At 39.3% G+C, this 13,175-nt stretch overlaps 1 pseudogene across 1 annotated transcript; it reads left to right on the top strand.

The window, feature by feature from the left end:
- The first annotated feature begins 313 nt into the window (after positions 1-313).
- LOC311582285 (small ribosomal subunit protein uS15-like) lies at positions 314-845 on the top strand (annotated as a pseudogene). The gene has a single exon. The product of its transcript is annotated as a small ribosomal subunit protein uS15-like (transcript).
- Positions 846-13,175: the final 12,330 nt, after the last annotated feature.

The raw sequence follows: 13,175 nt of genomic DNA, 5'->3' as shown, positions 1-13,175 counted from the left end.
TGGATCGCTAAGCCCCAAATAAGCATTTACTTGAATAAGTTGCCTTGGGCATGGTATTCTACCAAAGCAATAGAAAAGTAATGAAAACAGAAGACGGTTGCTCCACAAGAAGCAAATCATAGACATCTCTGAGAAGAAGGGATATTAATTGAGCCAATGCCTGCATAAGAATGGCCTGTAAGATTAAAAAGAAAAGTCTGTGAGATATTTTCTTAGTTAACAGTTGAATCTTCTAAGGCACAGATCACAAGGATGCTATCACCCCTGAGATATTGGTCCTGGGTCAACAAGACTAAGGGAAAAAAAGGTTTCCTCCCTCGTTCTCTCTTTGCTGCCAGACCTCCGCCATCATGGGTCGCATGCACGCTCCCGGGAAGGGCCTGTCCCAGTCGGCGCTGCCCTACCGCCGTAGCGTCTCCACGTGGCTGAAGTTGACGTCTGACGACGTGAAGGAACAGATTTACAAACTAGTCAAGAAACGGCTGACCCCCTCCCAGATAGGTGTGATCCTGAGGGACTCACATGGTGTGGTGCAGGTCCATTTTGTGACTGGTAATAAAATCCTGAGAATCCTGAAATCCAAAGGCCTCGCCCCCTGATCTCCCCGAGGACCTCTACCACTTGATTAAGAAAGCCATTGCTGTCCGCAAGCACCTTGAGAGGAACAGAAAGGATAAGGATGCTAAATTCCGCCTGATTCTGATAGAGAGCAGAATTCATCGGTTGGCTCGTTACTATAAGACTAAGCGGGTGCTCCCACCCAATTGGAAATACGAGTCGTCCACGGCGTCTGCTCTAGTGGCATAAATTCTCCTGTGTGCACAGCAATAAAATCACTTTGAAAAAAAAAAAGACTAAGGGAAAAAAATGAAGTGCTAGCCAGTAAGCAGCCGTCTCCTCCTACACACTTTCCTTGTGGAGTATCATTGCTACTGGAGTCTTCACTGAGAAAGAGGGGGTCAAGAGTCTTTCCTCAGCACATGCTTCTTCCCAGGTTGCACCTAACTTTACATTTACCCCATCTTGTACTAGATAGGAAATAGGATTGTAGATGTTGAGAGCACTAGCTGCTCCTCCTGAAGCCCCAGGTTCAATTCCCAGCACCCACCCGGCATCTCAGACTTGTCTAATCCTCCAGTTCCAGGACATATGTCATGTATACACACACAACAGCATCAATGCAGGCAAAACACCAGTGCACATGTAATACAAAATTGAAAAAAATTAGGAAATTAAAAATCTTGAGAAAGATCGAGCTGAGATGATTATTATCTTCTTTCATATTCAAACAGTTCAGAGAGGTTTTGCTCCTTTGTTTTTATACACAAACGTATAAAGAAATGTATTTCAATAGAACTGCCATAATAGGGGGATCATTAGTAGTTTTAAAGGGTGGAAATTTATTTTATTGTTCAGATTGAACTGAACATACATCTTGAAACAGGTAAGGATATGAGATTGCCAATAGCTTGCTAGTTCAAAAGTTAAAAGGGGTGTGTGTGCATAGCCCAAGCCAAGTAGAGTCCTAGGTGACTGAGCAATCCTTATGTTACCCAATTGTGAGTGACATTACTATGACTTTCTATCCTTTGTACCTTATCTCTAAAAACTATTCTCTAAAATAGACTCTTGCTTCTTTAAAAAGTTTTTACCACACAACTACACACACACACACACACACACACACACACACACACACACACACACCACGTGTACTTTGTGTCTGTCATTTATTAGTATGTTTTAAGCTTTTTTTCTTTAAAACAATTTTAGTTTTACTGAGAATTTATTTCAACATGCTCTGATCATACTCAAACTCCAGAACTCTTCCTGTATCTAGACTCCTTTTCCTACATAAATTTGTATTCTTCACTGTTTCCATTAATTTATTTTTATTTGCCTTACAGCCTGATAGCAGCCCTCTTCTTCTCCAAGTCCCACCCTTACACTCTCATCACTTTCTCCTCAGAGAAGGAGAGTCTCCCAATCATGAGTACAAACCCACCCAGGTAAATCAAGTCACAACAAAACTAAGTGCACACTCTCCCATTGAGGCCAGACAAGGCAGCTCAGCTATGGGAAAGAAATCCAAAAGTAGGCAACAGAGAGACTGTCCCCAGTCCAATTGCTAGGGGACACGCATGAAGAACAAGCTACATATCTGCTACATATGTGTAGGATACATCCCATGCATGCTGTTCGGTTCACAGTTTAGTCTCTGTGAGCCTACATTGTCCCAGGCTACTTTACTCTGTAGGTCTTTTTGTGGTGTCCTTGACCCTTCCAGCTCTCATTTCCTCTTTGGTTCTGGTGTCTTGGCTGTTATTAGAGTCACATGTCAGTGTTATAAATGAATATCTCTTGACAAGTTTCACAGAATCTAAGAAAGAAACATCATTGTATGTGGTAGTTAAACTCAACCCTTGCATGCCACATTCATTTTTTTAGCATGCATGCCTCTGCACACCATGAATACATACAAAATAACTAATCATTATAATATTTATAAAATTGAGGTATTGCTTAATGGTATTTTTGTATCAACCTAGTCTCCTGGTTCATGTTATGGGCATAAGTAAAACAAGAATCCATATCTGACTCAGGTTCATTTCTTCTGTGTGATTCCTGGAAGTGCTGTCTACAACATATTGAAACACATCAAGATTTACTTGATATATAGTTGTATATTGTCCACACTTCTAGATATAATCAATAAGTCTGGTGTTTGTCTAGAAGGCTATGCATATAAGGTGTTAGAATCAAGCTGTTATAAACTATACAGTCTCTGAGTCCTACTGTGTGATTTGTGACAGCCATGGGCGAGTCTAACCTAACAGCTCTATCTGCACTTCATTATGCATCCTTCCTGAGTGCATTTCTCTGTTTTCCTTTTGATTTTTCCTCTTGAACTATGAGTTCAGATCTAATGGTATATTGTTTTGTTTTGTATAGTGCCACTTTCTCAAGCAAGACTAGGATACTATGCATTAATATTTTACACAGGATGAAATGAGAACAGAGAAATTACACTTGAAGGAAGGTCAGGGACTCACTGCACTGCTGCTGGCTTCTTTTTCTTTTTTCTTTCATGAAAGCTCTAATTTCTTTTTAATTAATTAATCTATTTATTCCCTTTACATCCAGGTCATAGCCTCCTCCCTCTTCTCCTATTCCCACACTCCCTTCTCCATCCCCTCTTTCCATTTCCTCAGAAAAGGGGAGCCCAGCCCCAGTACCTACCCACCCAAGCTCATCAAATCACAATAAGACTGAGTTCATTCTCTTGGCCTGGAAAAGCAATCCTGTCTGGGGGAAGCAGTCAAAAAGTAGGCACAAAGTCCACGTCAAAGACACCCCCTGCTCACCCTACTAGTGGACCCATATGAAGCCTGAGCTGCCCATTGGCTACATCTGAGTAGAGGTTCTAGGTCCAGTCCATGCATGATCCTTGGTGGGTGCTTTAGATTCCAGAGGCCAATCTGGGCCCTGGTTAGTTGGATGTGTTGGCCATCTTATGGAGCTCTTGTCAACTTTTAGATCCTTTTATCCTACCCCCGCCCCAGCTTTTCTACTAGACTACCTCTGCTTCACCCAATGTTTGAGTATGACTCTCAGCATCTGTTTTGAACCACTACTGGATGCTCTGAGGGAGTGCAGAGAGAAATAGGAGTGGAGATCAGACCTAAGGAGAGTGGGGGCAGGAGGACAGAAGTCCCACAGCCAAAGGAGAAACTTTGGGAGAGGACTTCTCTGTAATAAGCTGGAGACCTAAGTCAGAGTAGGCCATTGGGAAGATATGAGAGGGACTCCAGCTGAGACTCCTAGTAACAGGGGCCATGGATATTGAGGAGGACACTCTCTAACTAGACAAGTCTTCTAGTGGAGAGAGGAGAACACTAACCAACCCACAAAAAATGTGATTCAAAATTTACCCTGCCTACAATACAGGTGGGGATAAAGATAGAGCAGATGAAACAAAGAATGAGGGAATGCCCAATGCCTGGCCCAACCCCAGACTCACTCCATAGAAGAGATCCAATCACTGACACTATTAATGACACTCTGCTATGCTTACAGACAAGAGCCTATCAGAGTTGCTGGCTTCTTGATCTGTCTCTGGGCTTTATGATGAAAATGTTCTTTCCATTTTGGCTTAGACAATCCAAATATGCCCCACTCAATGTTGAAGAATCTATGAAACTTCTTGATCTCCATGGCATGGTACTTTGAAGGTTTCTCATTATGTCATATAGATACTCATGTCTTATGAGGAGAAAAATGTGAATATGAGTTGACACTGCTGTGATGAGTGTGAACAAAAATGCCACTGTGCTTGAACATGAACTATTGTGTGGCATTTCTCTTAATTCTTCCTCGACAATGAAGACTCTGTATACTATAGACTATAGGGCCTAGGACATCTGGAGACTTCCTGATTAAATTTTGTTGAGGTAAGGATGTATGAGCTGACAACTCTAAAAACATATAGAAGAAGTTTTTAGTGTGTCACTGTGTGAGGAGCATAGACCACTCAGTACACTATGTAGTGTGGACTTTTGCTGTGCTCCTTCCTACCTACCACCCACCCTCCAAGAATCTTAAGGCCTCTCAATTTCTCCTTTGTGGCCTGACTAATCTTATGGTAATCAATTTAAACAATCCCTAAAACATATTGAGATTTATAATAAAAATGTTTATACGGTGTAGAGTTTGCTACTCTTTAATTCTTTTGGCCATGTCAAACACTGCTTTCCTCAGTTTATATAGAGAGAATTTATTTCCTCCCACAGTATAAGGACAATGTTCTCAGGAGCCGTGGAGTCTATGGCCTTTTGATTCCTCCCATTTCTGTGACCTGGAAATAGTCATGTTGATACTCCAGGGTGTAGGAAACACAGGTCTGCTAGACTCACAGCATTATGGTGGGCTACAACTACTGCTGAAAAATGGAAGTAATGTTCAGCTTCCAAGGAATTGATAAGGAAAAATCTCAGTGGAAGGATATGTGGAAGGACATTCAAACTGACAACTGAGAAATCACCAAGACTGTTAAGTTCTTGAAATTTCCAAAGCAGCAGTTACTTACAAATCTGTCACAAATCTTAGATGTAACTACTATCGAGTTGACATAATTCATAGAATAACTTTGTCCTGGATGTCACTGATCTCCTCCACACACATTTTTCTTATAAAGATTTCAATTGTTTTATAAAAGCAAAAAGAGCAGGTATAGTTGGCACATGTCTGTATTCCTACACACATTATACTGAGACATGGAAAATGAAAAATCAAATTACTTGACTGGGCTAAATAGAAACACATTGTACCATAAAGAAAAAAATAAGACCAAATGAATGGGTGGACTGTGTTCCCTCCTATGCCCTTGGTAGCATCTATTGTAATAAACTTTGAAAACTATATACTGTAGAAGATCAGGTAAGTAGTGAACTAGTTTCAGTTTACTTTGAATAACTAAGAAAATCCCTACATACATGTGGAGTTTAAGAATATGTGTGAAAGGTTTGAATAACAAGACAATATCCTCTGCCTCCCAACAGGCACCATCACTGTCACTTGTCTGAGAGTCACTGAATATTTTAGGATTTTACCTTTTCAGTGGCTTTTAAAAAGTCAATCTCAGCACAATTGGTAATCTCAGATTTTTAACTCTTTATCCAAATTCTTCTTATGATTCTTGTGTTACTGTTACCTACTTGTCATCATTCTTGTGAACAATATCAAGGAAAATGCATAATAAGAAACAGCAGGTCACTCAGGTAAGAAGGTTCCAGAAGTCAGAGCACTATTATCCCCACTCAATGGAAGAAAATATTGGCCATAGACAGCTGTGAACTGAATCATGCATTCTGAGAAATGGCTAGACTTTAGATTTTCAATCCAAACCAGAAGCTAACTAACTGGGAACAAAGAATATTCTTTTAAAGATTTTAAGTTTTATTTTTTATTTATTGGCTTGATGTATAAAAGTGTTTTTGCTTGTATGTCTATCTGAGCACCATATTGTTCCTGGTGCCTGTGGAGGTCAGGAGAGAGAATCAGATCCCCTGGAACTTTAGTTACGCATGACTGTGAGCACTAGGAATGGAATCTATGTCTTCCGCAGGAACAAAAAGTGCTCTTAATCACTGAGACATTTCTCTGTCCTCTAGGATAGTCTTTTCATGATCAGCAAATGGAAATTTTCCATTTTCTTTCTTTTGAAACGTGATATCCAGGTGTTTGGGGATGTTCTTTGTTTTTTGTTTGTTTGTTTGTTTGTTTGTTTTGAGGTATTTTTTGCTTGTTTTAGGGTTATCGTTCTATTTTCTTTTACCTTTTTCAGGAATATTCTTTTTCACAAATAGAAAAGAAGAGGAACATTTCCATTATTCTTCATGAGAACAGAGGCCATTCCCTAGAAACATTATTATATGACTGGGTTATATTAAGTAGTTGATGCTTAAGAATTAAATGCATAGTTAGTGTGGCCAGGCCACAGGGGAAGAAGACATGCTGAGTCCTGAAATGACTTGATAAGCTGGGATGGATGGAAAGGAAGTCTCCCTTTCTCTGTGGAATAGGGGACAGAGAGGAGTAGAAGGAGGGGAGGGGCACCAGAAGGAGAAGAGGGCTGGGACTATGGCCAGGACATAAAATGGAAAACAAACAAAGAAAGAAAACCACAATTAAATGAATAGAAGAAATTTGTTTAAAGTTTTTTGTTTGTTTTTATGTGTATTTCATTTTAAAACTAAATAATGAAAACATGAAGAAACTACAGTTCGAACACTGAACCCAGTAAGGGCCTGATTTGAATTCCCTGTTACTTACGTTGGAGTTTGCTTAGAGTATCTTCATGGCCGCACCAGAGCCATTGTTGGTAATCTTGAACATTCTTGGAGGCAAAAAGGAACCAAGCATCATAAGTAGACATCCATAGTGGATTTTCTTTTTCTTTTTAATTTTATATTATTTATTATTTATTATTTTCTTATTTTGTGTAAACATTTCTATTTTACACATATATACAACAAATTGCCTACAGCAAGAAGAACCACTAAACAATCACAAATGATATAAATGTTAGGTTCATTGTGCTTCAGCTATTTGTATTTGGCAGCCTTGTGGAAAATGTCTTTCCTATCACGGTGAGTCTAAAATTCTGAATGTAAATCAATATCTATCATATCTCTATCAACTTAAAACATCTATCTAGACCTAAAAACACCTCAACCCTTAAACAACTAAGCGTAATTGTAAAACTAAACTATCTCGTCTTCAACGCCATCAGAGAATTGAAAAGGAATAAAATTAATTACCTGAGTAAACTGATAGTGTAGGTAACAGCTTCCAAAATGAGAAAATAACAGAGGACAGTTTACTACCTGATCAGTTACCCAAACTCACTATAACATGGGAGCATCCTCTTCAGCCTTCTGGGCCAATATATCTGACAGACATATTTGTGAAGCAGGAAATCCACAGTAGACTCTTAAAGAATGTCTTCCCTTAGCAATTCAATCTATCCAGCAGAATACTATTTTATATCAGTATTAATGATGTGACTTCTGGACACAGATTTGTGTCAACAGGGCTTATTTCAAGAGAAAACCATTAGGTACTTTAGAAAACATTAGGTTTTCTGTTTTTCTGATGGAGCCTAGATCCTTTGATACACAATGGGATCTTAATGATCATGATATAAGAAATCACACTCACCGCAACCATTAAATAAACTGCCACTCCAACAGGCTTTACATCTGCTTATCTAGACTGTGTGTGGAATATTGAACTTTGACTTGACATGCACACACAGCCTATTAGTGAGCCATACACTAACCATGACAATGGTGTCTTGAGCAAATAATACTTAATAGATACTGTAATTTTAGCAACATAGAGGAAAACTAGAAAGCTTGAGGATAGTTAAGAGTAGAAATAACATTAGGCTTTCATTCCGAGATGTTCATTCTATAGATAGAAGGGATGGTTTTCCATCCTGGAAAATAGACCAGATGCTGAAAACAAGTTCCACAACAGAAGTACTGCACACAGTGCTTGGAATTCATTTTAAACAACAATCTAAACCAATCTGTTGAAATAGCATCCTACAGGAGTAATTAAAGTGAAAATAGAACTTAACTGGAGTCATTGTCAATTGTACTTTATACTGATCCCTGATGAAAACCCATGACATTGTTCTGTAGATGAAATTGTATTAAAATTAGGACATGTGCATGCGTGCAAACACACACACACACACACACACGCACAGACACACACACACACACACATACACAAAGAAAGAGAAAGAGAGCCAAAGAGTGACAGAGGCACACAAACTAAGAGGGTGATAAAGAGGGTCATATGCACATACAGAAAAACATAGAGAAAGATACACATAAATATTCAGAAATACACATGTCCATTTATACAAAGAAAGATTAAGTTACACATTACACACACACACACATATATATATCATACACATACAGATAAAGATACACAAATTCATACAACTATACCTCCTCACACACAGAAAGGAGACAGGAAGAAAAGAGGGAGGAGAGGGATTTATAGACCAAATAGGCGATACAATTTACATTAAAATATATTCTCTTTAATTTTGGAATCCATTAACTCAGGTGTGTGCATATGACCAAACAGTTTAATTTTTACAATGGAAATATTTATTGTCTAGTGAGACTAAAAGAATAACTCAATATCATTGCCCTATTTATTTCATTCCACATGAAACTTAGACAAGAATTCAAGAAAAATGTCCCTACAAAAACTATTATTGTGTCTTAGAGGCCTTCAGTTTGAAAATGAGGGGATTGTAAAATATGATATATAATAATTTTATTATGATCAATATTGACATTTGCAGATATGTGGATCTCAAAATGAAACTCAATTTTAACTCATAGTAAGCTGAATGTGATATACAAGCATCCCTAGCATCAGTAGTAACTTATTGATAATATGATTCACTGCCTCCATGTTTGTTGCCATAAAATTTACAGGCTATAAAAAGTGGAGAAAAATGATGCTATCAAATAACTTGAAAGCATGTGGTGAAACAATCAGTTATTGTCTAATCATCCCAATCTATAAGAAAAATTTGATCTCAGGTTGTAGGCCTTTGCCTGTAGGTGGAGGAGATGCTCCCTTCCTGTAAGCTGCACATAAATAGGTTGAGCATACTCCTGCTGGCAGCAACCCACCACCGGACCTGAGCTAGCAAGCCACACCAAGGGTGTCAAAAGCTGGCTCTTTGAAGAAATACATATCAAAGCTGCCCTGGAGACAAGCCCACAGAAGGTGTCCTGCTCCTGTGTCCTGCAATCCAGATAACCTTGGTTTAAAAACCCAGGGATCTGGGGTGGGGCGGCACTCTCTATTTCTCCCTCCATAGTTCCCTGTCATTGTCTTTCATTTTTTATTGAAAAATAAAATCATTCATATTACATCTCAATTGATATCCCATCCCATGCATCTTCCCATTCCTCCCTCCCTCCCGCTTTCACCCCATTCCCCTTCCCTATGACTGTGATTGAGGGGGACCTCCTCCCTCTGAATATAATGCTAGGGTATCAAGTCTCTTCTTGATAGTCTGCTATCCTTCCTCTGAGTGTCATCGGGTCCTCACATCAAGGGGACATGGCCAAATATGGGGCACCAGAGTTCATGTGAAAGTCAGTCCCTACTCTCCACTTAACTGTGGAGAATGTCCTGTCCGTTGGGTAAATCTGGGTAGGGGTTGGATGCTGACTGCACGTATTGTCCTTGGTTGGTGCCATAGATCGAGCAGAACCCCTGGGCCCAGATCCGCCCATCATTATGTTCTTCTTGTAGGTTTCTAGGACCCTCTGGATCCTTCTACTTTGCTATTCTCCCATGCTTCTCTCATCTAGAATCCCAATAGGATGTTCTCCCCTCTGTCCCAGTTTCCTGGTAAGTGAAGACTTTCATGGGACATGCCCCTTGGGCTAATATGCAGATATAAGTGAGTATATACCATTTGAGTCTCTCTGCTTCTGGGTTAGCTCACTCATTATGATCATTTCTATTTCAATCCATTTGTGCACAAATTTCAGAAATTCCTTGTTTTTAATAGCTGAGTAGTATTCCATAGTGTAAATGTACCACAGTTTCTTCATCCATTCTTCTACTGAGGGACACTTAGGCTGTTTCCATGTTCTGGCTATTATGAATAAGGCTGCTATAAACATGGTTAAGTATATGTCCCTGTTGTATGCTGGAGCATCTTCTGGGTATATTCCAAGGAGTGGAATTGCTGGATCTTGAGGAAGCCCTATTCCCAGTTTTCTGATATAGCCCCAGACAGATTTCCAAAGTGGCTGCACTAGTCTGCATTGCCACCAGCAATGAAGGAGTGTTCTTCATTCTTCACACCCTCCTGAGCATGTGGTGTCACCTGAATTTTTGATCTTAGCCATTCTGATGGGTGTAAGATGGAATCTCAGAGTTGTTTTGATTTGCATTTCTCTGATGACTAAAATCGTTGAGCATTTCTTTAAGTGTTTCTCAGCCATTCAATATTCCTCTGTTGAGAATTTATGTTTAATATTGAGCCCCATTTCTCAATTGGATTATTTGGTTTGGTGGTGTTTAATTTCTTGAGTTCTTTATATATTTTGGAAATAAGACAAACCAGTTTCACTTATGAACATTGATGCAAAAATACTCAATAAAATACTCGCAAAATGAATACAAGAACATATCAAAGATATCATTCACCATGACCAGGGAGGCTTCATTTCTGGCATGTAGGGATGGTTTAATGTACTGAAATTGATCAATGTAATCCACCATATAAACAAACTAAAGAAAAAAAAAACACATGATCATCTCATTAGATGCAGAAGAAACATTTGACAAAATTCAACACCCTTTCATGTTTAAATTTTTGGAGAGATCAGGAATACAAGGCACATACCTAAACATAATAAAGGCTATACACAGCAAGCCAATAGCCAACATCAAATTAGATGGAGATATACTCAAGGAAATTCCTCTAAAATCGGGCACCAGACAAGGTTGCCCACTTTCTCCATATCTCTTCAATATAGTTCTTGAAGTTCTAGCCTGAGCAATAAGACATCAAAAGGAGATCAAGGGGATACAAATGGGAAAGGAGGAAGTCAAATTATCCCTATTTGCTGATGATATGATAGTGTACATAAGTGACCCCCAAAATTCCACCAGAGAGCTCCTACAGCTGATAAAAACCTTCAGCAAATTGGCTGGATACTAAATTAATTCAAAAAAGTCAGTAGTCTTCTAATATACAATGACAAACATGCAGAGGAAGAAATTAGGAAAATTATACCCCTCATGATAGCCACAAGCAATATAGATTATCTAGGAGTAACTCTAATCAAGCAAGTGAAGGACTTGTTTTAAAAAAAACTTTAAATCTCTGAAGAACGAGATTGAAATTGACACCAGAAGATGGAAGGACATCCCTTGTTCATGGATCAGGAGAATTAACATAGTAAAAATGGCCATCTTACCAAAAGCAACTTACAAATTCAATGCAATCCCTATTAAAATACCTACACATTTTTTTAAAGACATTGAAAGATCAATTCTCAACTTCATATGGAAAAACATAAAACCCAGAATAGCTAAAACAATCCTATACAATAAAAGATCCTCTGGAGGAATCTCCATTCCCAATCTCAAGCTCTCCTATAGAGCAACAGTAATTAAAACTGCATGGTACTGACACAGCAATAGGCTCGTGGATCAATGGAATCGAATTGAAGACCCAGAGATGAATCCACACACATATGGTCACTTGATTTTTGACAAAGAAGCCAAATCTATTCAAAGGAAAAAGGATAACATATTCAACAAATGGTGCTGGTCTAACTGGATATCTACATGTAGAAAAATGCAATTGGACCCATATTTGTCACCATGCACAAAACTCAAGTCCGAGTTGATTAAAGGGGTCAACATAAAACCAGAGACACTAAATTGGTTAGAAGAAAAAGTGGGGAAGAGCCTGGAACACATTGGCACAGGAGATAACTTCCTGAACAGAACACCAACAGCCCAGGCCTTAAGGTCAACAATTAATAAATGGGACCTCATGAGGCTGAGAATCTTCTGTAATGCAGCTCTTCGATTGTAGTGCCATTCACAGAGACAAAGGCAAGGACATATGGTTAAATGCTATTGGGGTAAAGAATCTCCTACTATGACTAAAAACTTCCAACAGGTTGACTTTAGTCAGTTGGCCAGTGGAGCCAAGTATATGGAAACCCACAACAGTATGGGCAGTATATGGCAAACGGGTAGCAAGTGCCCCCTATGGAGTATATGGGTGGCTGTGGAACTAACAATGATTTGGAGTAGATCAATTACCTTCTGCTGCCTGGATGGGTGGATTTGGTGCTTAGCCTCCTCAAGGACAAGCTCCTCCCCCTTTAGTACCTCCTCCAAACCAAGCTGAGTAGCAAGTTTCACAACACAGTGAGCTGGGACTCTGAACACAGCTGTAACTCACCATAGGCTGCAATCTCCTGCGACACTCTGAAGACATGAAAAGTAAACATCAGAAAATGAAATTATTTACTCTAAAAATTGAAATGTTTGGGACCCTTACACAGCTTTGCTTGGGGAAGGACATATGTCTTCCACTTCTGTGTTTTAAAATTTTTGTTCATGATGAATATGAACACGATTTTCTTTGTGTACGACAAACTAAAATGAAGTCAATAAAGACAAAAAAATCTAGCTCTTCGACTCTTGACTGTCTTTATTTTAAGCAAGTGCAGTAGGTTATTTGGCCTTTCACAAGTCAGAGGCTCCCTTCCCCAAGTGGAATCGCATTGTCTCAACCCTGGCTAAGCACTGCTGTCCTGTGCTGCTCTGCTCCCTTGCTCCCTGGAGCTGGGGAATCTGGATGGAAAGCTTCCTCCTTGCCCAGAAGGCTTTCCTTGTGGCTGGTTTTCGAACTAGCCTCCAGAAGGCTGAAGAAAACTCTGTGATCAGCCTCTCAGCCCAGCCTCTTGGAGATAGGAACTCACATCAGATAACAACTCTCATGTAGTGTAAATACCTTAAATTCTTCCTTTTATATAACATGACCCTGGAGCATGAGTTGTGTACTCAACCATGACAGGTGTGTAAGACTGAGA

Source organism: Acomys minous (assembly GCF_964271855.1).
Source record: "Acomys minous genome assembly, chromosome: 14".
Classification (NCBI taxonomy): domain Eukaryota; kingdom Metazoa; phylum Chordata; class Mammalia; order Rodentia; family Muridae; genus Acomys; species Acomys minous.
This window is presented reverse-complemented; position numbering and strand designations above follow the sequence as displayed.